This window comes from Protopterus annectens, chromosome 3.part0, assembly GCF_019279795.1.
Source record: "Protopterus annectens isolate FY-2018-M chromosome 3.part0, PAN1.0, whole genome shotgun sequence".
NCBI lineage: Eukaryota > Metazoa > Chordata > Ceratodontiformes > Protopteridae > Protopterus > Protopterus annectens.
In genome coordinates, this window is record NC_056731.1 from 879,818,994 (window position 1) to 879,845,801 (window position 26,808).

The following is a 26,808-nucleotide window of genomic DNA, read 5'->3' on the forward strand; positions in this document are numbered from 1 at the left end:
TAACAGAGATAAGAGAACAAGAAGTGGAATTTTTGTAAAGGGGTAGGAGTAAACTACATAGAAAGAAAGAAATGGAAACTGTGGAAACAGTACATGCAGAAAAAAAATTGATGGCTGAATGAGATTTAAGAGAAGGCAGAAACTGAATAATTTATGGAATGTCTAGATTATATGATATATAAAAATATGTGATGTATAATGTTTGTAAATGTGAACTTATTATGCTTTCATTTTTTTATATCAATGTAAGTTTGCCTATGTCACAATTGATAATTCAATAAAGGTGATTAAAAAAACAACTAATAGCTAGGATAAGAAGAGATGAGATAAAACAATTGTCATGAATAACCAATCAACAAGGAGCCTACAGAATTAGACACTATTCTTATGGAAGTCTGGGAGTTGGGAGGAAAGAAAGTGATAAAGATTTGGAAGGATTTGTTTAACAATATTTTCAGGGGAGGGGAATACCAACATCTTGAAGAAAAAGCTGTGGTGGCTGTACTACATGGTAAAGACCCTCCAGACTCATCTTTGTAGATCCCTTTCAATTTCAAACCATGCATATAAAGTGTTTATGTCTACTATCTATACTAGCTGTGAATATGGCAAAGGTGTTGTCAGAATTGATAGATATGGATCAATGTGGTTTGTGGAGGAAAGACAAACATTTGACAACAGTGAAAGAGGAATGGTGATCCAGAGGGAAGCAGAGCATACAAGGAAAATACCTCTTGCTGGTAAGTCTAATTTTGGTACAGAAAATGCATTTGATATGATCATCTGTGATTTTGAGTAGGACAATGGTAGAATTGGCATTACTTGATAGAATAATAGAGTTAATTAGAAGAATTTGTGAGGCTTAGAAGCAAGAATAAAGGTTGGTAGATTCCTGTCCAGCAGGCTGTGTTTGAATAGAGGACCAAGGCAGGGTGCTATATTTCCCCTTTGTTAATTGCTTTATATTAAGAGCCATTAGCAAGGAAAATAAGGAACTCACAAAGTCAAGAATATAATTAGAAGTGTAATCAAGACTAGTTAGCTTTATTTTCAGATGATTATATTTTGTGCTTAATAAAGCTAGAAAGCATATCTCACTGCTGTAGAATATTTTCAGACACTTTCAGATCTTTTCAGGATGTAAAATAAATGATATAACAAAGGCTAAACTATGTACTCAGAGATGAACTGATTCAGCAATGCCCATATTTATGGGGACATGATAAGATGAGGTATGGATAGTAAGATACAAACAGTGAAAATAATTTTAGTCCCTTTAGTTTTATATACAGGTCAGGTGTATTTGTGTCAACTAGAGAAAAAGATGTAAACCATAATTAATAGAACTGAAGGAATTTTTTGGGAAAGAGAAGAGGGTGTGAGTTAAGTGGGACACTTAGATACTCCCCATACAACAAGGTGAATTAGGATCATCTGATTTGAAGTGATATTGTAGAGCTACACAATGAAAGCTCGTGTACATAACACAAGCAGAAAATTATGTCAGAGTGGAAAGGGATGATGAAACAGGTGAGTTTGAGAAGTAATGACAAAGTAGAATTTGGGATGCAGGTCCTTAAGGAAAATAACAGCAACCATCCAGGATATTATATACATAAAGAAGAAGAAAGTATTCTAAGAACTAAGCCAATGTGAGAATGGAGAAAGAAGATTTTGACAATAGAGATGACCTCAAGTACGGGTATTGAAATTAGGTAAGAGTTGGCTGGAATTTACTGGAGAAAATTAGCAAATGATCCATTGTTTGGGGAGCAAATAATTAGAGGATAAAAAGTAACAGAGTGAAGTGAGTCCTAAGCAAACGTTTGATTGCAGTTTAGAGACTACCTTCTGTATCAGATATTGATAATGAGTCTAGACAAAGAGAAAGGGTCAGAGGGTTAAATTAAATACCTGCTCTGGCATTGTTTTAGTTGAGTCTAGAACAGAAGTTGCTGTTAAAAATGGATACTTAGTAGGGCAAATGAAATATAGCTTGATAGCTGTAAGAATGAATCAGAAGAAGTTAGAAAGGTTAGGAAAGAGAGTGGAAAGTCAGTATACAAAGGAAAGTGGGAGGATGCGTACAGTTCCCAAGTATGAAATAAAGTTCAGAGATTTTAAGATTTTTGCTTGGTATTCTTTGCACAGGTATTTTTATACTGAAACAGACTTCAGAGAGTTTTCCCCAGGCAGATAGCAATTGCTGGAAGTTTGATAGGAAAGAGAAAGGTAATTGGGAACATTTTTAGAAATGCAGTCAACTCTCTACAGAATACGTTGTCAGAAATGTGGTTGAGGAAATGGTTCCGTCTGAGGAAATGATTCTTCTGAGCTAGGATATATGATCTGAATTGCCCATACAAAATAAGGCCTTAATAAGTTTAATTCTATTGGCTGCAAAAAAGAACAATTGCTAGAAAATGGAAATCAAAATATTCAGCAACTGTAACTGAAATACTAGGTATTGGAAAGGAGGTAAAAGAACTGGAAGTCAGATATTTAAAAATGGAAGAAGTAAATTATATAGAAATAGAGGAATTTGTGGAAACAGTACACACTGTAATGTTCAGTAGAAGCAGTGAAATGTAAGGAAAGGCAGGAATTCAGCATTTCATGAAATGGAGTGAATGAAAATTGTTGAAATATATACAGAATGGAAATTAAAAAATTTAGTACGGTTAGTTTTCTTTTCTATCACTTATATGTATACATATGTCACTTTTTAAATGCCATGTTTAAAAAAGATGTTAAAAAGAATAGAAAAAAGATGGATACAAGGAATGAAAGAAATGTATGAAAGTGATAGAGTTAGATTTATTAGAGTCATTAACTCCTCTCAAAATTAAAAAAAAAGCCAAGGACTAAATGTCTTTCTATTTTAATTTGCATTTTGAGGTCTTCTAAATGGGTCTATATTATGATGTCGAAAGACGAGTTCACCAAACACGTCTTTATCAGCACGTACATATCGACCTTTTGAAAATGCCGAATGGCCACTCCAGCAAATTTTTTTCCCAGGGAAAAAAAATCACTCGGCCATACACAAACCAAACTTTCAAACCCTGCATAGTGGGGAGCTTTGCCCCCCACACCCCCATAACTAAATATACCAATTCTGAGATCGCACTACAGTGGGGAAAAGGGCAAATCCCCGATGACGGCCAAGTGATTTTTTCCCCTTGGAAAAAATTTGCTGAAGTGGCCATTCAGCATTTCAAAAGGTTGATATTTACGTGTCAATAAAGACGTGTTCGGTGAATTTGTCTTTCAACATCATAATAAAGACCCTTCTAAATACCTGTCAAAACTGTGCCTAAGCATTATTCTGTTACACTAATGAGAACAAATTTGTCTCCGCCTTTTCTGATGAAAATGGAGAAAAAATTGGTAACTTCTAGACATTCACCTGCAAGATCTTTTAGCTTTTTCAAAAGCAACTTTTTGTCTACACCATTCAGCTACTCTGCAAAATGATAATGAAGGCATTTGTCAAAGTCCAGCAACAAATGTCTTGCTTCTTCTCTCTAGTGCTGTGGCAGACAGAGGCATCTCATCAATACCAAGCTGTTTTGCCAGGATGTCCTGGTCCTCCTCACCAGTCTTCAGTCATGCACTGGTCCCAGTGAAGCCAGATTTCAGCTTCCACACACCAGTGTTGATGTCATTAGAACTGTTGATATCAGCTACTGTCTTGAGCTCAGGAATACAGTTTTCATGACAGATGCATTTTGAAGTTGACTGTGTCAACTTTTTCAGAAATTTTGACAGCAGTGTCATCAATGTCAAGAGGTTGGTTCTCCTACTCAAAGACTTAGTTGACACCCTGTTGGCATCAGTTTCAGCAATAATTGTGTTGATGCTGTTGCTATCAACAGGTTCAGCCTTGCAGCCATTATGGCCAGCATTCCTTTGAAGCCAGTGATGCAGACTGTGTTATATTTTCTGCCATTGATGCCTCTTCTGGGTAGACTTTCAGCCTCGGTAACAGACACTGCTTTGGCTAATACTTTGGGTGTCTGTCACCTCTAAGAACAGTACAGAGTGGTAAGAGGGCCTTTGCAGGATCACTCTTGTATATATCTGACTCCCTGTGAAATTCTTTAAAGTTCTTAGACCTTTCAACTCCAAGGTCTTGCACACATGCAAAAAGAAGCATTTTAAGTCCTGCCAGGAGACACACACACAGTCTTGAGGGTGTTGTTTTCCCACCATTTGCCAGTGATCTCAGGTTTGAAGTGGCTCGTGGGAAGATGAGGCAAAGAAGGGGGATATCCTGCAGATCCTGTGACCTCTTCAATACATCCTGCAGGAAAATTTCTATTACTTAAACTTTCATTCTGAGTGTTCCCCCAAATCAACCTTATGTTTCACCTTATAGTGATGACATCATAAGAAAACCCTGATATTAAGACCAAATTATTTGGCCTCTCAAAGACTATACCTGCTGGATAGACTCCCAGACTTGATTCCATTGTTGGGTGTACAAGCCTTTTAAAAAAATTCTGGGCCACACAGTCCTGCTGTCCATCCATCAGATAGAGTCTTGTGATATGGACAGGCTAGAGAAGAGAGTTTGCACCTCATCCATGTTCAGTCTGATTTCCATTAAATATTTTCTCCAGTGTTATGATTACATAGAGAACTGTCTGATGAAATTAGTCATTAATTGGAGTGTTTGCTTGAGGAAGACCTGAAGTGGAAGTTGCAAGAGACAACCATAGGTACTGTTTGAACCTCAACACTTAATTGAGACAAATTCTAAATATAGTGCAGCAAAAAAGTGATCAGAATTGACCTTCACTGTCATACTTGATGATGTCTTCCAAACTTTGACAAGGATACCAAGGTGACCCTTATAAAGGCCCCTTCAGTGGGTCTGCAATTTTTAACCTGTTAGTAAAAGTACACCTGGAGAATGTGAATAAGAAAGGTAAGACTTGCATGCTTGTTAGCATGAAATTCCAACTCCCAGTGCATTTTTTCAGACTGCAGTATGGTTACATTAACTTTGGTTTTGATGTAGCCAATAGCAGCAAAATGGCCAACGATCCTGTGGGGGCACCATTGCTCTGGTAACTTGTGGAACGGTCACCAGCCTAAAGGAAGTAATAATTATCAGCAGGGATACCATAGTCTTCCTTTAGGGAGGCAGCAATCTAATCTAATGCAGTGTGTCTCTCTGAATTGATTTTTATACATGTTTTATGAAAGACATGTATTGCAGTTAGGCTGAATCCTTAAGAAGTAACTGAAAGCATTGTTCAGTTTTTGCTAACAAGATGATCAAGGACTGTTAAAGAAAGCAACTCTTAAGCTGATAAGGAAAAATAAATTCATGCTGCGGTACTATTTACCCTAAATTTGTTTACTTAGTAACAGATGCCTGTGGCAAAGTGAAAGAACTGAAATATTACAAAAATCTGGGATTCTGTCTGCAAAAAAGAGAGAAATCACAAGAAAAGGGCCATGTAAAATGAAATTCTGGATAATGACACTCCCTTATGAAAATGATGGTACATAAAACTTTAATGTGGGCTTAACTATTAGGAGTGCATCAGTGTAGATATTTTAGAATAGTATAAAGCTACTAGAAGTAGCCCATGCTTTAATTAATGCATATATTGTTTTAATTTTCTACTTGTAATTTGAGTGCTGTGTACCATCTTGATGTGTCTGTGAGTGCTTTGTATCATTTTGTGATGACTACATGGCACCTTCATTACTCATAATAGCTGTGTATGCTAAATTGGCTTATGGGAGAAAAGATTGTACATCTTTTTTATATGTCATTACCAAAGACTTCATTTTTTTTAACAAATTGGAGACTTGGCATGTTGAAATGGGAAAAATGTTGGTGAAATGTACTATGCAAATTATATGCCAAGGTCGCATTAGGTATGGCAGAAGAACAAAGAAAATGAAAAATGTCCAAACAGCAGCAGCCTATAAACCTCAATAAGCCTAAAGAAAAATAAATATTGGACAAGAATGACCGTGTCATGGATGTTTGAGAAAAAAAAGAAAACATGGCCACAGAGAGAAAGTAAAATGTTAAGGAATAATGGACTTCATAAGGCACTTCAAATGGAACCATTCCAAAAATATAATGAGTGGGTAGCTGTTATGAATTAACTGCATTATAAGTCTCTGTAAAGATATATATGTTTGTTTGTTTCTTTCTTTTTGTTGAATAGGAAAGTTCGAGTGGGTGTAATCCCTTTTTCAGAGGAGACCCGGGGAAAAAGGCTGCACATATACAGCTAACAAAAAATATTACAATTGATTAAGTTTACATATAATTCAAAAGTCGAGACAGAAAGTATATATGAAATACAAACACGCAATTCTGTGAGAGTATGCATAGTGCACAAATAACATGAAACCCTGGTATTGTAGGAGTAGTTCATAAAGGTACAAAATGAAAGAGTATCTGTGAAAGTAGCTGATTTATGAGTATATAGGTTTGGTAGAAACCAAGGAGGTAGTTGTTGAGAAGAGATAAGAAGGCAGTTGTGTAATTAGCATGAGGTAGTTGGGAAACTGGAGAGGCAAAAAGTGAGAGATTATTGTGGGATGAGTGAAGATGGGAAGAAGTGAAAGGATTAATACAGAAAGTATGGGATAGTAGATGAAAATAAGAGATGGGGAGAAAAGTCGTAATTAGGAGGATTTGTGTGGTGCAGTTTAGACAGAACAGTGGAAAAGTTAAGGTAAGAGGGTAGTACTGAAAAAGGGGGGGGTCTTAAGTGATGGAGAAGTATGGTTTGAGGAGAGAGAGTGTAGGGATGTGAGAGAGGTAGGAGAAGAGAGAAATATTTTGATAACTGTGTAAAAGAAAGTAACTATTTTTAGTAGGTTACTGTGTGGGGGGAAAGTAGTAATCAATTAACTGTTTTAACCAGCATAAATGGCTGCATCTTAAAGTATTTGTGCACTGCAGGAAAATATGAAATTAGTAAGATCTCTATGGTACAGTATAAGGTTAGCAGGAGTCTGTAAAACCTCATAAATTTGCTGATTTTGGCAAGATTTGTTATAGCTACAGAACATATCATGAAGGAATGAGACAAAATGAACTGTATACAAATATAAATCTGGCATTATGCAAATATCAGTCAGGTAAGACAGAATCACATGAGAAATTAAATTCCAACAACTGGAACAGTTAAAACTTTTTGGAATGAAACAGTGAGGAAGTGATATTTAGGTAGTAGCTGAAAAATAAAAAGGAAAACTTCCACCTGCTGGATCCAGGAATGTATGACTGCAGATGACTATGTTCATAATGAATTGCTTAAACTCACTAATGCATAGAATCTGTAGATTTTCATGCCCCCGACACCTGCATAGTTTCTGGCCGGACAGCTTTTGCATAAGCTAATTATGGAAAATGCAGTATCTTGATAACTTCAAAACATACAAAGAAATTATAAATATGAAATTTGTTCAGCACACACCGTCTTTGCAGTGGTGATATTAAATTTACTGCCAGATATAAAGCTGATTTTATAGTGCTGAATAAATTACACATAAAACAAATGCTGCTGTAATTATAGCAGCAACTGTTAATATCTCTCTAGCTATAGCAGATAAACTCCAAATTATCAGTGTGTCTTATTCGTGCAAATTTACTGCAAAACAGATTGTTGGTGTCACTCCATTTTTGATGTGCTTATTGAAATATATGCATGTATATTTAATGGAGAAATATATGTAAATATCTGCAAAGCAGTGCTAGGTAGAAACAAGTATTGGTGCAAAAAGTTTTTCCAGTGTTGTATATTGATCTGAAGTAGTTAACTTCATTTTATCTGCAACCTGTGGGTATTCAGATCAGTATCGGATCCGAGCCAGCAACTTTTTTCCTAGCATCTGCTCCAAGCTCCTCCCCTACCCATAATGCACTAGCATATCCTACCTTCCCTCAGATCTCGTTTGCCATGCCAGTAGTGTGCATTGTGGTCTCCTTCACTCTGAGCTCAGGGATAGTAAGTTTTATAAATACTTAGTCTCTTTGTGTGTCTGAGTTGATTATTTCCCTTCCTCTTCCTTTAGTATATTGCTTGTTCATCAGTTAGTCAAAAAAAAAAAAAAGAAGTTTTGTTAAACTCAGTAGAGTAGTTGTTAGGCCTGCCCTTCCTGTACCTGTGTTTGTGTGTGGTTTTTTTTGGTGCAGGACCATGGCTGATCAGCCAAAATCTGTGATGTAATGGGATCCTATCTCGCCTACATTCACAACATATGGGTTCGGAGCCGATCCATCGGCTCCGACTCGGCAACTAATACACTAGCACGAAGTCTCTCATTGGCTGGGCTACTCCCTATCCCAGGATGCACTACACCTGCTTCCCCAGATCTCGTTTGCCGCTTAACAAGCTGGACGTGGTCTCGACTTGGCTGGAGCTAAGTGGTTATTTTTACCTTATTGGTCCTTGACCTAGGGAATTTTTGTCCATATTAACCAAACAGCTGTTTTAACAGCTATTTCTTGCTATTTCTGATTGTTTCTTTGTTGAGTGCTTGTTTCTAGAAATTTAATTTGTCAGTCGGGCAAGGCCCGTTTAAGTTAGAGGGCTTTTGCCCTACCTTTGAGTACTAATTCTTTTTATTAACTTTTGGTTAGTTGTTTTTTGGGCAAAGCCCGTTTAAATTAGAGGGCTTTGGGCCGTTTAACTTGTTTAAATTGTTGTGAGGTAAACTTTCTTCAGTACTCGCGCCAGTGTGTCTCACGCTTTTCAGTTGGCGCTTTTTGTGCTATACTTGTTGTGGTAGAGTAGTTTTTCCTTAGAGTTTGTACTTGGTGGCCTGTATCATGTCTAAGGAACAAAAGTCAGGTTTTAAAAAATGCACTCGGTGCAAATATAAAATGTCCATTACAGACAGTCATTCAGTATGTGTTTATTGTTTGGGGCCAAAACATCTGCAAGAGATTTGTAGCGTCTGTCATGCGTTCTCATCTAGAGTTCTTCAAGAACGCAAGAACAAATTAATATTGAAAGGGCTTATCAAGCCTTCTTTGAGGAAGCCTTAGATCTTCCTGTTGCTTCCAAAGAAAGATCGCCGGCTCCGACAAGCCCGTCGGAGCCGACTTCTAAAAGACAAAATTGACCTCTTCTTCCTCGGCTCCACTGACTGGGGCCGAGGGTGAAGTCTGCCTCGATACCTCCTACCTCGGCTCCATTGTCTTCGGAGCCGCAAGTTGGAGTATCGAGAGGTGAATCACCTCCATCGGTTCCAATGGCTTCGAGCCGGTGGAAGTGTGCAGCTCAGACTCTTCCCCTCGGCTCAAGAAGGCTCCTTCGGTGCCGATGGTGGTCCATGCGGTTGTGGAGTCGGCGCCGATAGCATTGGAGCCGTTTGAGCCGGTCCCTTCTCTCGGAGCCGAGAGGAAAGTCTTCTCGATTGTCTACCTCCTCTAAATCATCAAGACTTTCAGATTCGGACCTGGATAGGGTTTTACAGAGGCTATTCCAATCTCCAGTGTTTACTAAATTGGTCTCGGCTCCAGCACAGTTAGCTTCGGAGCCGATCCCCCCTCCAACACATTCGATTCCTCCTCCAACCTCCTCGGAGCCGTTGGAGTCGGTGGTGGTGGAGCAAAGCGGAGCCATACGGTCGGAGCAGAGACCCCTTCGAGGTCTCTCGGTTCCGACTGTGCTTCCTACCCTGTCCTCCGGTTCAGGGTTTGGTACTGCGACCTCTTCAGCCGGGCCCGAGGGGAACACTTTGGGACTGGGTGCTTTGGTGCCTAGTCTTCCTCTCAGAGCATCGGCTGCTGGAATTCCCAGTGCCATCGTGGCCTCTAGACCAGTGACCTCCTTGGATTCTGGAGGTCCGGCCTTTGAGGCCATGAGGAGCGCGCTGGCCATGCCTTTGCCGGTTCAGCAAGATTCTACCTCACCGTCCCTAGATTTGGAGACTGGTGCCTCTGTTGTGTTGCAGCCCCCCGGCAGCGGGGCCCCAGGGCCTGAGGATACCCCCATCGGGGGTTCCCTTCTTCTGGGTGGTCCGTCCGAAACTGCTTCGGACGAACCCCCACGGAAGAAATTGTGTAAGAGGAAGCACGTAGACTCCCAAGATGAGTCTGTTACATCGGATACTGACCTCGATGACGCAGAAGGGTCCCCCAAATCATCTTCGGATGATATCTCCTTCTCAGATATCTTGGAGATTCTGAGACAGAGAGGTGACTGGCAAGCCAAAACCCCTTCAGCTGAGGAGTCAGTCTTCCTCAAGGCCTTTGGGGCCCAGCCTTCCGCCTCCTGGGTGTCTCCGCCTTGATGAACTCCTTGATTTGGTTTCTCAAAGGGTGTGGGAACACCCTGATTCTGTGGAACCGGTGCCTGCGAGGCCCAATAAATTTTGTCAGCCCCCAGAAGGAGTTTCTCACAAAGGGTGTGCCTGTAGATGCTTTGGTGGTGGCTTCTGCCACACAGCAGGACGTGGCAGAGGCTTCGACGTCTATTCATCCTCCTAATAAGGATTCTAGGAGCATGGATAGGTACGGAAGCATACCCTCTTCAGCGGCCTTTACCTTACGGTCGCTGAACTACTTATGTCATTTTACGAGGCTCCAAAGGGATCTTCTCAAAGAGCTAAATGACTCTCTTGTTGGTAATCTACCTGAGGCGCTGGCCCCGACTGTTGGCGCACAGATGACTACCCTCTTTTCTATTGTTAACTCGTCCATGAGGCTCATTTCATATGCAGTCAAGGGGCAAGTAGAGCAGCGGAACAGGCGTTGCCCTCAGGAGACAAGCCTGGTTACGCTTGTGTTCGTCGCGGAGGCCTTCAAGTCTTCCTTCACGACGCCCCTTTGATGGGTCATCTTTGTTTGGACCCAAGGTGAAGGACACACTAACTCGGTGCGAGCAGGAGGGCAAGACTTTGACTGCCGTTGGGGCCCGATTTTCCGCCTCCTTCTAGGCCTTACCCCAAGGCTGGGAGAGGAGGGAAAATGTGGTTTAAAAATCTCAGAAGTCTTTCCCTACTCCACTCCAGTGATTCCCCTCCAGAGGCAGGGGAATTTTGGAAGACGCCGCCCCAGAGGTGGCAGAGGCCCCGTAACTCTGGAGCCCACGATTCCTTTCGTGCTTCTTCATAGATCCAGCGTTCCTGAGTAGTTGCCCAACAGTGCAACTCCAGAGCCAGTCGGGGTCGCGGCGCACCCACAAGCTTGGGAATCCATAACAAGCGATCAGTGGGTGCTTCAGATTATTACCGGAGGATATATCATCCCTTCAACAAACCCCCTTCTTTAAGGGAAATCCCGGACGTACCACCCAGTCAGCGGGATCAGGCAGCATTAGAGGTTTCAAAGCTGCTAGAAAAAAGAGCCATCCAGCCTGTCCCCATCGACCAGATCGAATCAGGAACTTACTCAAAATTATTTTTGGTACCAAAAAAGACAGGGGACTTCAGGCCCATTTTGGACCTCAGTTCATTGAATCGTTTCGTAAAGAAGTCCAAATTCAATGGTCACTCTTCAATCTATTCTTCCTTTGCTGGAAAAAGATGCATGGATGTGCTCCATAGATCTCCAGGACGCTTACTATCACATTCCCATAGCTCAAGAGTCCAGGAGACATTTACGCTTCCGCCTCGGAGCCAGTCATTTCCAATTCCGAGCACTGCCCTTTGGTCTCACCACAGCCCCAGGGTGTTCACCAAGTGTCTGGCAGTGGTAACTGCTCACCTGAGAAGTCTGGGATTCCAGGTGTTTCCTTATCTAGACGACTGGCTCCTTACTGCCACCTCCGAGCATCTACTACTCCAAGCGCCAGAGCCACGTTCACCTTGGGCCGTTTCTTGGGGATCACGTTCAATTTGCAAAATCTGTACTACAGCCATCTCAGCGTATTACTTTCATAGGCAGACTTAGACACAAAAGAATGCGCCTTTTACCGGCAGCAAGAATTCAGGTCTTACAAGATCAAGTCAAATCCTGTCTCCCCTACAAAGAGCCCCGCCCATCGGATCCTACAACTGTTGGGCTCGATGGCGTCGACCATACTTTTAGTTCCCTTGGCCAGACTTCACATGCGAATTTTACAATGGCTACTGTCGGTTCAATGGTCTTATCAGGAACTTCCCTTGAACCACTTAATCATAATCATGGAAAGTTGCCGTCGAGATCTGCATTGGTGGCTTCTCCATTCAAATCTCGACCAGGGGCGACCCTTTATACCTCAACGTCCCGTTGCCACTGTGACTACGGATGCCTCCCAGGTAGGGTGGGGGGGTCATTACCTGGACAGGTCGGTCCAAGGCACATGGCAGATCCAGGAAACGCATTTGCATATCAATGTCCTGGAGATGAGAGCGGTACTATTGGTACTCCAAGCTCTCCATCACGCTCTCCCACAGGGCCCGATTACTATCCTATCCGACAACATGTCGGTGGTGTGGTACATAAACAAGCAAGGTGGAACCAGGTCTTACCCACTATGCAGAGAAGCCATGAGACTTTGGCACTGGGCGGTAGCTACCAACCGCTTTCTAATGGCAACGCACATACCGGGAAGTCCAATGTGATTGCGGACAGATTAAGCAGGACCATTCTTTACCCCACGGTGGTCCCTCAACCAGAGTATAGCAGCGAAAATCTTCGACAGATGGGGTCTTCCTTGCTGCGACCTGTTTGCCAGCCCTCACAATGCGAAATGCAGAGAGTTCTTCACACTGTTTCCTTCTCAGGGACAGATTCCCAGGGACGCTCTGACTCACATTTGGCCCCGGTCTTCTACGCTTCCTCCGTTCCCCTCCTACCGAGGGTGATACAGAAGGCCATTTACATGGAGAGCGAGATGATTTTGATTGCCCGCACTGGCCTCGTCAAGTTTGGTTTCCTTTCCTACAGAGGCATGCGATAGAAGGTCCATGGTTTCTGGATCCGTGCCAGACCTGTTGACTCATCAGTCAGGACGGCTTCATCCGTCTCTCAGGTCCCTGAAGTTGGCAGCATGGTTACTCCACTTCCATCCTTAGTCCGAGACAATGCTCTTTCGCGGACGTGGTCCACATACTGTCTTCTTCTCATAAACCTTCCACCATCAAACTTTATTCCAGTAAATGGAAAAGGTTTGCCTTCTGGGCTCAAGAACGGGTATGGATCCTCTCACTGCACCAGTATCGGAGGTTCTGAATTTTCTGGCCTCCCTTTTTCAGTCGGGCTCTTCAGTTTCTACCATTAAGGTTCAGTTAGCGGCGATCTCTAATTTTCATGCTTCATTTGAACCTTCATTGATGTCTCACAAACTTTGTAAGGCTTTCCTTAAAGGGGCTTGGCTCCTTAGGCCTCCTTTATCTCATCCTGTCCCCTTGGGATTTGAATATGGTTCTTGCTGCCCTAACTGCCCGTCCTTCGAACCAGCTGCTACTTGTGATTTAAAATTTCTGTCTTGGAAAACGGCCTTTTTAGTAGCCATAACATCTGCTAGGCGAGTTTCAGAACTTCAAGCTCTTTGTTCTGATCCTCCCTATTTGATTTTTCACAAGCATAGAGTTTTATTGAAATTAAACCCTGCATTTATACCAAAAGTGGCCTCCTCTTTCTGTATGCAACAAACTATAGAACTCCCTGTCTTTTTCCCAGAATTCTCTAATAACGCAGAATATACTTTGCATCAATTGACGTACATAGACAACTGTGTTTTTATTTGAATAGAACCGCTCAAACGCGGAAATCAAATCAATTGTTTGTTTCCTTTGCAGTGAACAAATTGGGTCAACCAGTAACAAAAACCTCCATATCTAAATGGATTAAAGATTGTATCATTTTTATTTATTCACAGGCTAACAAAGACCTTCCCTTTTCAGTCAAGGCTCATTCTACCAGGGCAATGGCTGCTTCCGTAGCTTTTCACTCCAAATTATCAATAGATGATATTTGTGCTGCGGCAACCTGGACTTCTCCGCACACTTTCATTTCTCATTACAAATTGGATGTGGTTTCTCGAGGCAGAGCTTCCTTTGGTTCCACAGTTCTCAGGAGTGTGTTCCAATGAGCCACCCGGGATGTAGGTGCTAGGAACGCTGTCCCATATGTTGTGAATGTAGGCGAGATAGGATCCCATTACATCTTTTAGTTATGTACTTACCATAACTTCGGATGTATGGGATCCATCTCTCTACATTCATAAGTACCCACCCTGCTTCCCCTTCCATTCGGATTTAGAGGAGCTGTAGTCTCTTTTTTTTCTTGGAGATCTTTCTTGAAGAACTTTAGTTGGTTATAGTGACTACTAGTTTTTCTGTGTTTGCATGGGTGTATGAAAGCGAACAAACAAGATCTGGGGAAGCAGGTGTAGTGCATCCTGGGATAGGGAGTAGCCCAGCCAATGAGAGACTTCGTGCTAGTGTATTAGTTGCCGAGTCGGAGCCGATGGATCGGCTCCGAACCCATATGTTGTGAATGTAGGCGAGATGGATCCCATACATCCGAAGTTATGGTAAGTACATAACTAAAAGTTCATGAAATGCACAGAGTGTGGCCATAAGCTCTCCCTGGCTGATGGTCACACTCTGTGTGTTATTTGCTTGGGAGTAGCACATTTGTCTACACAATGTGCTATCTGCACCGGGTTCAATCCTAGAGCCCTCAGGGATTGGAAGGCCAAATTAGTAGCTAAAGGCCTTCTCCCCACACCTATGCTGGGAATCTGCCATGGCCTCGGTACCTAGTACTCAACCTCCCACCCAGACAGGGACTCAAAACTCCCTCTTCTTCTGGTGCTGGGTCAAGTAAAGACAAATCTACAGTCAGCGTGGCTGACAAGGAAAAGGACAGAGAAAGGTACAAAGAGGATAGGGACAAGAGAAAGACAGACCTGGTGCTGGGTCAAGTAAAGACAAATCTACAGTCAGCGTGGCTGACAAGGAAAAGGACAGAGAAAGGTACAAAGAGGATAGGGACAAGAGAAAGACAGACCTCGCAAGAGATCCCCGGACAGGGAGCTCTTTCTTATTCCCCCTTCTAAGTCCATGAGGCCAGTTTCTCCATGGCTCCGGTCACCTCATTTCTCACCGGAGCCATTGGAACATTTGGATCTGAGGCCTTCCTCCCATTCATTGCGCAGACCAGCCAGATCTTATTGGACTTGGACAGGAGCTTATCGGACTTGGACATGGACAGGATGATGCGGAGATTCATTCAGACCCAAATACAGGTGGGAGTCTTGCCAGGCCCCTCTCCCTCTGGAGGAGGGACTTCCATGCCCTTTTTCCACCCCATCTTTCCTTCCCCAATCCGTGCTTCAGCTATGGGGCTCTTGGATCTGAGGATTTTCAGAGCTGGTAGCTCGGCGCCGACAGTTCCTCCAACCTCGACTCCCGCTGTTACCTTGAGTTCCTCGGATCCGACTAGTTCGGATCCGAATGACTCTTGGAGCTGCGGACAGGGACTCGGACCCAAGGGAATGGATTCTTCGGCTCCACCCTTTTCAGATCCAACTTGTTTCCTTGGACCCCAGCCTACCCTTGCTTCAGCTCCGGTCCCTGCTTCGGATCCGGGGAGGGCGTCTTCCTTGCTGGGTGCCAAGGAGGTCTGCTGTCCTTCGGCCTTTGAAGTGGTGGAGAGGGTTCTTTCCCAGGGATTGAGACCCCAGCCCATCCACTCGGATTCCACCCAGACACCCCTGGATTTGGCGACGACTCCCTTCATCCTGTCTCAGGGATAGCCTGTGCCAGAGGATCCCCAGGTTATTTTCCCTGAGGAACCCCCTGCGGCTCACGAATCCTCTTCTGAGAGTCCCACTGAAGAGGGTCACCGTAAGCGCAAGTGCAAAAGGAGGCACTTGGACTCCCCTGAGTCCCTCACTACGGACACTGACTTAGATAAAGGAGAAGATTCCCCCAGGTCACCTCCCAAAGATGTCTCCTTCGGAGAAATCATGGAGATCATCCACCAGAGGGGAGGTTGGTCAGCCCCAAACCTTCTGGGGATGAGTCAGTGTTCCTAGAGGCCTTTGGCATGGGCCCATCAACTTCCTGGGTGTCCCCGCCAGCGGACCCCTTGGTAGACTGTATCACCACATGGGCATGGAAGGAGCCTGACACCGTAGTGCCCATCCCCAAACGCCTGACAAAATTTTATCTCCCCCTTCCGACAGACAACCTTGGTCAAAAGGAGCCCCAGTTGATGCTATGTTGGTCACAGCAGCCACCAGAAAGGAATTAGCACAGGAGACTTTCTCAGTCCACCCTCCAGACAAGGAGTCCAGGTCAGTGGATAGGTTTGGAAAGCACGTCTATTCCTCAGTGACCTTTTCAATCCATGCGCTGAACTATTTGGCACATGTGATCCAGCTTCAGCGAGACCTTACATCGGAATTCACTGAGTTGCTCCCAGAATCTTTATTGCCACAGGACAAACAGTTGTTCTCTGCAAAAATGTCTACTCTGAAGTCAGTCTCAAACACATCTATGCGGCTTCTTTACCATGCCATGGAAGGAGCAGCTAGGGTGGCTGGGACAGGCATAGCCATGCATGCCTGGCTCAGGTTGTGTCAGTTTGTGGACCCTTTCAAGGCGTCATTTATTAATGCTCCCTATGACGGTTCTTCCCTTTTTGGGAAGACAGTATGTGACACGCTTGTCCAGAGCAAAAAGGACAGGAAGACTTTGTCTGCCATCGGGATCTGCTTCTCTAACCCTCAGCGGTCCTTCTCTAGGAATCAGAGGGCAGAAGAAGATGTGGTTCTGAAAATCTCAGTTTTCCCGGGATTTTCAGGACAACTATTCCCCCAGAGGCAGAGGGGGACAGGATCGATGCTGACACAGAGGTAGAGGGGGTCCCAGGAATTTTGGTTCTAGGGAACCTTTTTCTGATAGAACCAGTCAGCAGCCCTGAGGGGTTGCCTGGCTGTTCTACTCTGGAGGCAGTCGGGGGAAGATTGTCCTTACACCCAGCGGTATGGGAGTCCATTATGACAGATTGCTGGGTGTTACAGATTATATCCAGAGGTTACACTATCCCATTTGTTGTCTCTCCAAATATTCCAAAACACTTCCCGGATGTTCCACCCGCTCACAGGGAGGCCACAGTTCTAGAAGTTTCAGAGCTGCTTCTCAAATGAGCCATTGAACAGGTTCCCCCGATCAGTCTGGATCAGGCGTCTACTCAAGGTTCTTTTTAGTGCCAAAAAAGACTGGGGACCTCAGGCCCATTCTAGACCTGTCAATGTTGAACCTGTCAGTAGTCAAACAGAAATTCTGGATGGTCACCCTACAGTCCATGCTACCTTATCTCTGAGAGTGCGACTGGATGTGCTTGTTAGACCTCCAGGATGCTTACAACCACATCAAGATCCACAGAAGCTCCAGGAGGTTTCTGCGCTTCCAGCTGGGAGTCAGTCATTTTCAGTTCAGAGCCCTACCCTTTGGTCTCACCATAGCCCCCAGGTGTTCACCATGGTAATGGCAGTTGTAGCGGCTCACCTGAGGCTTCAGGGTATTCAAGTATTTCCTTACTTGGACGACTGGCTCTTCGCTGCACCCAACAAGCATCATCTTTGTCTGGCCCGAGATTACTTTATTCGGTTGGCAGATCTACTGGGAATTACAGTCAATGTTCAGAAATCCCAATTGCAACCAGTACAAGTTCTAGACTTCATTGGGGCACGGATAGACACCTTGCAGATGAAGGTATTCTTAACTTCAGACAGGATCTTACACCTCAGGTGCCACATAGCTCAGATAGTGAACTTCAAGTCTCCAAAGGTGAACGAGGTTCTCCGGGCACTGGGCTCCATGGCTGCCTCCATATCGATTCTCCCTTGTGCGCGCCTTCATATGCAGGTTCTTCAATGGACTCTGGCTGTTCATTGGTCTTGGCTAGACCTGCCCATGGAATTTCCCTTCTTTGGTGGTTAAATTCACCAGAGATATTAGAAGGATGCCCCTTCACATCATCTCCAGTCCAAGCCACAGTAACCACGGACACCTCCCAACTCGGGTGGGGGGGACACTGTTTGGGAAGGACAGTCCAAGGCACGTGGTCCCAGTCAGAGACCAAGTTACATAAATGTTCTAGAGATGAGGGCAGTGCTTTTAGTGTTGGAAGCCTTTCACACTGTCCTTCCTCTCGGCTTGATTGCAATTCAGTCAGACATGTCTGTTTGGTATATCAACAAGCAGGGGGGAACCAGATGTCGTAAGGCCATGAGAGTGTGGGAATGGGTGATCTCCACCGGTTGGTTTCTGATAGCAATGCACATCCCAGGGTGCTCCAACATTTTGGTGGACAGATTGAGTCAGGCTATTCTGATGCTGTATGAGTAGTCTCTGAAATGGTCAGTAGGGGAGGAGATCTTCCTTGCATGGGGTCAGCCTTGCTGCGATCTCTTCACATCTCCTTACAACGCGAAGTGCAGCGAGTTCTTCGCTCTGATTCCCTCACCAAGGGAAGTCCCCAGAGATCCTCTAGTCCATGCTTGGCCCCCCGGGCTTCTGTATGCTTATCCACCATTGCCACTCATTCCAAAGTTTCTTCAGAAAGCTTGCCGACTGCGGTGCAACGTTATCCTCATTGTCCCATTCTGGCCTCATCAGGTTTGGTTCCCATTCCTTTGGTCTCATCTCTTAGCTCCTCCGTGGGTTCTGGATCCCTGCCCGGATCTAATCTCCCATCCGTCTGTTGCCTGTCCGCCCGACCTGGGCAGCCTCAAGCTGACAGCTTGGTTGCTCCATTTCCATTGATTGCCAGGACTCCCAGTCTTTCATCCCCGGTAAAATCCATTCCGGTGGCTCCTCTTAAAGATTCCACTAGAAACATTTAGCGCAGTAAATGGAAGTGTTTTTCCATTTGGGCCTCACAGAGAAAACTAGATCCCTTTACAGCCCCTGTTCCAGCTGTGTTGGATTTCTTGTCTGGCATTTTTCAGCAAGGAGCTAGCTCCTCCACAGTGAAAGTACAATTGGCAGCCATTTCTAATTTCCATGTTGGTGAAGACAACATTGCCTTAGCCTCCTCTAGGCTGCGTAAGGCTTTTCTTAAAGGCACTTTTCTGTTGCATCCTCCTTGGTACCTTACCTTTATCTTACAGGCATTGGTGGCTCCTCCATTCATACCTGCAGCTTCGGTGGATTTGAAATTTTTATCCTGGAAGACAGCTTTCCTAGTCACCATTACATCTGCTCGGAGGGTTTCTGAGCTTCAAGCTCTTTCTGCCATGCCTCCTTATTTGGTCTTCCATAAGGATAGGGTCTCTCTCCATACTAATCCTTCCTTCTTACCTAAAGTGGCATCTGAAGCAAACATAAACCAGTCCATTAATCTGCCTGTTTTCTTCCCTAACTTCCAAAATAAAGGTGAATACATACTTCATTTGTTAGATGTTCATAGACAACCTCGCTTCTATCTTCATAGAACAAAATTATTCTGCAAGACTGACCAGTTGTTTGTTTCCTTTTCCAAAGCTTTTCTGTGAAAAGCTATTTCTAAAGTTTCTTTGGCCAGATGGATCACTCTTTGCATTTCGCATGCCTACAAAGCAAAAGGTTTATCTCCTCCTGGTATTGTTAAAGCTCAATCTACCAGGTCCATGGTGACTTCTGCTGCTTTTTGGTCTAGGGATCCTTTGGACGACATTTGTGCAGCAGCGACCTGGGCCAATTCACATACCTTCATTTCCCATTACAAATTAGATCTGATTTCTACGGGTAGAGCATTCTTTGGCTCTGCGGTGCTCAGGAATTTCCTTCCATAAGGGTCTCCCAGGATTGGTGTAGCTGGGGACTCTGTCCCACAGGTTGCAGATAAAATGAAGTTAACTACTTCAGATAAAGAAGTTATGTACTCACCATAATGTTCCATCTGAGTAGTTATACTTCATTTTTCTGCAACCTTCCCTCCCTCTGTCCCCTGGACCTTGTCCTGTTTTACAGGTTTTGGTTCATTGGGCTGAGTTGCTTATGTAATTAGTTGCAGCAAACTTGATCTGAAGGAAGGTAGGATATGGTACTGCATTATGGGTAGATGCTAGAAAAAAAGTTGCCGGCTCGGATCCGAATACCCACAGGTTGCAGAAAAATGAAGTATAACTACTCAGATGAAACGTTATGGTGAGTACATAACTTCTTTTTTCTTTAGATATCCTGGACTAGATAATGGGCAAAACATACACTAATATCCTATTGGATAATGAATGTTTTCCAATGTGGTGTTAATTTACAGAGACAGCCTAGTTAAAAAAGTCTGCTGCTTCTTGGCAGCATATTAAGCCACCATGAAGCCCAAACTGGAAAAAAATAAATCACGAATGCCATTTTTATCCTCACTAAATATGGTTTTGCTGTTTAGTAAGTCTAAAAAATGTGTGCGTGTGAGTGAGCGAGTAAGAATGAGTGTGAGAAATACAGTATCAGAGAGCGAGAGAGAGTAAGTGAAGAAGTGGCCAAAAGACACCAAGTGCATAGCTCTCCACTTGTTTGCTAAAGAATTCAAGATAAAGCCGATGATATATGGAGAAAAAGACTAAAAAGGAACAGTATTTACATTTAATTTATATTTAACAATCTGCATTTCCTGAACAATAAGAAGTATGAAACTATAATATCTGGCTTCACTGACTGACAGCAATCTTCAATGATTTTCTAGAAAATCATTTTTAAGGAACAGACCAAAATTAGGCATAACTCAGAGGAATGGGGGGTGGGGGTAGCAGTGCCTTACAGTGTACAACTTTTTTTTTTCATTCATTTGATCACAATGAGATATATGAAGTGTACTTAGTCAAGAAAGTAGCTGTAGCTGCTGGACATTTATGTGTGAGAGAACATTACATACTAACACAACTTATGTTTTGGATGTGAAGTATTTCCTCCTACAACAATTACATCTGCTACAGCAAGTTTGAAATATTAGGCAGAGGAACTTTTTTACGTCAAAAATATTTAAAGAAATTTATATAGTAATAAAAAACATAGAAAACAACATAACATATATGACATTTCCAATCAAAATAATGCCTTCCAGGGTGGACATTATCAGGGAAATAATAGACATTCCAGGGGTGGTAAGGCTGGCTGGCTGTAGTCCCACCCCTAGGTCCATTATTTACTTGACAATTGTCATGCTATTGAGCATTATTGCTTGTGTACCACATAAATTCATTTTGGCTCCAGTTGTTAAAAGTATTAACATATATATTCATAACATTGTAGACAATAAATTACCATTTTCTTGCATACCAAGTACCCCATTTACGTCAGAAGCTGCTTTTTTTCCCTTCACTGAATTATCACTTGTGACACAGGCAAATTTACATACATATTAAAGTAATCTGTCTATATCAGAACATCGAAGTTTTAAAACTTCGAATGTTCTAATATCGACCCATATTGAGCGAATGCTAAAAATAGTGAAGCTGCAGAACACCGAATTCTTTCCTAGGAAAAGAATTCCGTTGGCCGGTTCTGTGGCTTTGCTATTTTCAGTGCTGTGGTGGAAATTTATGGGTCGGGTTCAGGTAAGTGTGTGATTGTGTGGTTGTTAGGATTAGGGCATGGGTTAGGTGAATTAGGGTTAGGGGTGGGTTAAGTGAGTTAGGGTTAGGGTGTAGGTTAGGTGAGTGTGCGATAGTGACGGACCTTAGGGTTAGGGTTTGGGTTAAGGTAAGTGGATAAATAGTAGTGTATGTATAGTTTAGTGTAGGGTTAATTGTAGGATTATAAGTGTATGTGTGTGTATTGATGTTTTTTAGGTGTGCTTGTGTTGTGTTTTGAATGTTCGATATTATGTGGTTTAGATATTTTAGGTTTGATGAAATAACATTCGCTATTTTCATCTTTCGATAACGTGATATAAATGCAAGTGATCAGACTATATTAACATAAACATTATACTTCACATATATTATGTGTCTTATAACCTTGGCAATATTACATAAGTTGTTCAATTCCTGCTTTTTTTTATACACAAATCATCTTCATTAAACCATCACTTGCTACATAGGCAATCATACATTTATATAAAAATGAAAACAAGCCAGACTGACACAATCCTAGTTGCAAGCAATTTTACATCACACACCATACTAACACACTCCCAGTTGCAAACATTGTACATCACTTATAATCTACCCAATCTTTCTCACTCAAACATTACATAGCTCATTTAAGTCCTGCTGCCACTTAGGCCTCATTACTCCCTTGTATGTATTGTTTCCACAATTCCCATTTTTTTCCTATGAAATTTGCTGATACCCTTTTCTAAAGATCTCAGTTCCAGTTGTTTTACCTCTTCTTACTATATTCACTGCTTCCAGAATAGTTGGTTTAGATTTTGATTTCCATTTTCTAATAATTCCTTTTTTGGCAGCCACCATTATTAGACACAGCAAGCCCTTACCATTTCCAGGCAATTCCAATTCTGTATCATAGCTCAGAAAAATCATCTATCTCATCAGACCAGCATCTCTGACAGTGCATCCTGCAGGGAATCTTTAAAGTGGCATATTACTTATTCACTTGCTCACTAAATCAAAATAATGTTTACTTATAATTCATTTAAATCCTTAAACTCACAGCACTCCCAGAAAATATATTCCCAATTACCTATTTCTTCCCCTTCACACCTCCAGCATTTGCTGTCTACCTGAGGAAAAATTCTCTGCAGTCTACTTGGGGTATAAAAATATCTATGTAAACATTTCCATGCAAAAATCCTAAATCATCTAGATTTTGTTGCATATTTGGGAGCCATACATATATCCTCCCATTGTTTTTTTTTTTTTTTTTGTGAATTGCTTATCCAGGCTCTCTTCCCAATCCTTTCTAACCTCCTCTGATTGATTCTTATAGTTATCATGTAATATTTTATATGCTCTACTAATATTCCTTTTTTAATAGCAGCTTCTGTTCTAGATTCTATTAAAGATTTTACCAGTGTTGGTCTTTTGTTTAGGACCCCCTATTTCTTTATATTTGCCTATACTCTGGTATCAATCCCTGATAGGGAAGGTAGTCTCTAACCTACAGTCCAAATAAATTCTTGGTGTCTTCTCATTCTATCATCTTTCCTTTTCTAGTTATTTGATCCCAATACCTTGGGAATGTACTGTGTTGGAACCACTAGTCATGGAACACCAGATATTATTTTTTAAGAGATTTGCCTTATACTTTGAAAGTTCCAGGGCATTTCAACTGTAAGAGCAAAGGAGTTGTATACAGTGGTATGTGTGCATGTTGTAGAGCATTCTACATTGGTATGACTACAAGAGCCCTATGCACTAGAATAAAAGTACATTATTACAATATTAGAAAACAAGACAAGCAAAATGCTTTTTATAAGCTTACTATCATCTGTGCTATGTACAAAAAATTTGTGTTATCTGTACTGGAGCAAGGAAGTCATGATTTTAGGGGTGGCAATTTCAAAACAAATCTTGAACAAAAGGAGGTTTTATGGCAAATCAGGTTACATTCAGATAAAAAACTGGTATAAATGATGCTGTTAACATTAAATGTGTTTTGAAAGACCGTAGAGTCTATATAAGGAAATAACTTCCTGAGCTTTGAAATTTTATTGATTAATTGTATAATTGTTTAAGTGGAAAGATGTGTTTATTGGTGCAGAGGTATTTCAAAACTTTTTTTAGATGTGATGTTGAGAATGTACATTTTATTCTGAAGAAGTTTGGTTATGAAAGCGTGGATTAAAAGTTTTTATTACGCCAGTATTGTGTGAATTTTACTTGTTCTTCTGCATTTTCTAGTTCGATAACAGATTTACTATTGTTTTTAATTAGATTATTATTCCTGTGAGTCACAGTCCCTATTGTGGAAGAGTAGTGGTTCTTAGTTTGTATTTTTCCTGCCTTGGCTGATGGTAGTTTGGTTTGTTCATTTATTCTTTACTGCTACAGAATTCTAAATGAATACAGGTGAGCTATCGAAACTGGGTGATAATAGCATAGCATAAAATATGACAGCCGCCATGAAGCTTCACCTGACATCCTATCAGATGCATGCTCCCAATATACCAGGTATAACTGTCAAAGGCAGAAGTGGTGAAAAGGCCATTGTTAGAGGTAAGACATGGCAGTCTGACAAGGGCACTGTGTATTAATGGCAGAGTGGACAGATATGGATGTGGCACTGAATAATGCCAAGCAATCAGGTCCAGTGCCCACTGTGACACACTCACTCTCAACCCAGTCTGCATCACTACTTCACTGTTGGTAATCTCTAATAGTTCAGAGGACTGTAAAATAGCTTCAACCTTCAGTTACAAGTATATGAGACAAAGCAAAACAAAACTATAATAGGTCAGTTTGGTCTAGCTGGTTTATCTTTTCAGCCGTGCAGTTTTTGTTTTTTATTGGTTGTTCTTTCTCAGTTGTTTGTCATTTAAATAATTATCAGCAGTACAAACTTGGACACTAAAGCTGGTGCCGAACAGATATGCAGCTACAGCATAAACTCCACATATGTACCCCACTCTCTTGACAGTCTTGCTTGCATCATCTGGCATATAGGCCTGTTTTATTGTATCTCATTAGGTGACGAAATAAAAAGAATCATGCCCATGAATACCAAGAACTTCATATAGCTGAAAAAGAATGCCTACCTGTATATAAGGAACCACCAGTCACTACTATTTAGTGTAGTGCTCTCTCTCTCTCCCCCTAATGTTTTCTGATTGACTGAGACGGTCATGGCGGTACCCCATTAGGTCATTGTAATGATGCTGACACTGTTCACTGCAGTAGGGTATGCATGTGGTATCACTCACTGTCATGGCAAAGCAGTGCCAGGCATCCACCTTGTACTGGTGGCCCTGATAAGACTTTCCCAGTAGGTGCTCACAGGGTCCCAATGCAGGAGTTAGAGAAATATTTTATTTTCCCTCATGCATCACATGGGAGCCCTTTCAGAAGCTGTGGTCAAACTCACAAGTTGCTATCAAGTGGAAAATAGTAGCAGATTTGTATCAATTAATGTTGAAGAAAGCATGTCATATGCATTGTAGTATAACATAGCCCAGTGCTATTAACTAGTTGTGCATCAACAACATTGCTGCCTGAGGTGGGCAGGCACCCTTGACAAGGTGTCAGCCCTGTACATACCACATTTGTGTCCAAAGTGATGGCATAGAATCCCTAGGGTCCATAAAGTGGATTAAGAAGCCTACAGACCCATGAAACCCATGGACTTGCTTACATATACACACGGTGCTTTGCAGTCGACAAGTATAAACCTCATTGTGCAGTTTATGACTGGTACACATTGGACCTAACTGTGTGATTCACAAACATTTACTTTAAATTATCACATTAGCATACTTGCCTTCCTGCAAGCCCTGAAATAACAAGGTATAACAGCCACATCATTTCAATCCTCATCATGCTATCTCCAGAATAGCAAGTGGATCACAAAAGAAAAATTTATATTGGTCAACAGAAAGAAGAAACTATTCTATGTCTGCTGTAATAAGGGTATACAGCCAAATGCAGGTGGGGTGAGTGTCTGGATAATTTTCATTCTTTTATTTTCAGGGGTTGCTCCACAGCAGCATGCTTACAGGAAGTGCATGAAGGATTGCAATGATGAATAAGAAAATATGGGGCACGTGTAGGCAACAGTAGCCCACCAAATGTATGGTTCTGATATGGACTATGTCTTCTAGTAGGCTGCTCAAACAGAGTGCAATGTGTTCTTGCAATGTGTAAAGTCTCAATCATTGGATCAGATATGGTACATTGTGGACAGGGAGGGATGGAGAAGGAACATGTATAACTAATACAGGGTAGGGGTGAATATGTGGAACACATGATACCTGTACTTTATTAAGCACATGTAATATAGGCTGATGACAGGGTGCATGTCACAATCATGATGCTTTACTGGACCACTGTAAGGAAGTATTCTGTGATAATGAAGTGTGGTAGGCATAGCAAATTATGGTGTGCAGCCATGTGGGTGAGTCACCAGTATTGATGGTACTGCATTTATTTTGTGCCTTTCACAGATCATGGGTTTTTGTTCACATTTACAGGTAGACACATGACATCTAAAGAGTAGAAGCACTTTGAGAATTTCTCCCAGCTAGAGACTGATATACTACTGTAGGCCCTGAGTCAGCATGTACAGTGGCTACTAGTACAGACATGAGCAACTTGGCCTACCAGTAACGTGTAGCATGAGTTGATGGCAGATGTTAATAACGTCAGTAGCCAAAAGAGGTCAGCCTATCAGGTTTGTATCAAGGTCACTGAAATGATTATGCATGCCTGCCCCAAGTAGGGTTACCACCTGTCCCACTTTGCGAGGGACAGTCCCTCTTTGGGCAGTTGTGTCCTGACAAAAAATTGTAAAAATGGCAACTGTCCTGAGATTTTAGGATAAAATTATTTCCTATATTTTATGTAATAGTTACATAAAACAGTTATGTATATGAAATACCTAAATGTTATAAGAAACAGTATAAGCAACTAAAATGCTACAAGAATAAGCTTTTATTTAGGCAAAAAAGTTAAGTTCTATCCTTTGGTACTGGCTGTGGGTATGTGTCACCCTGTAAAATCTGATGTTTGTACCAAAAATGTCCCACTATGGCTATTTGAAAAGGTGGCAACCCTAGCCCCAAGGCTCATTCCACTCAGTGGATGATCACAGATGGGAGTCCACTATTGTAGATCATCCTCACCACCATGAAGTAATTCCTGTTGCCCCTATCTGTGAAGAATGAAAGGACCCTGGTGGAGGCCTGAATGTGATAGCTTAAAAGGATTCACAATCCCATTACTCTGTTGGAGATGTATCAGGCATCAGTGCCATAAGCCTAGAGATACTCAACACCATATC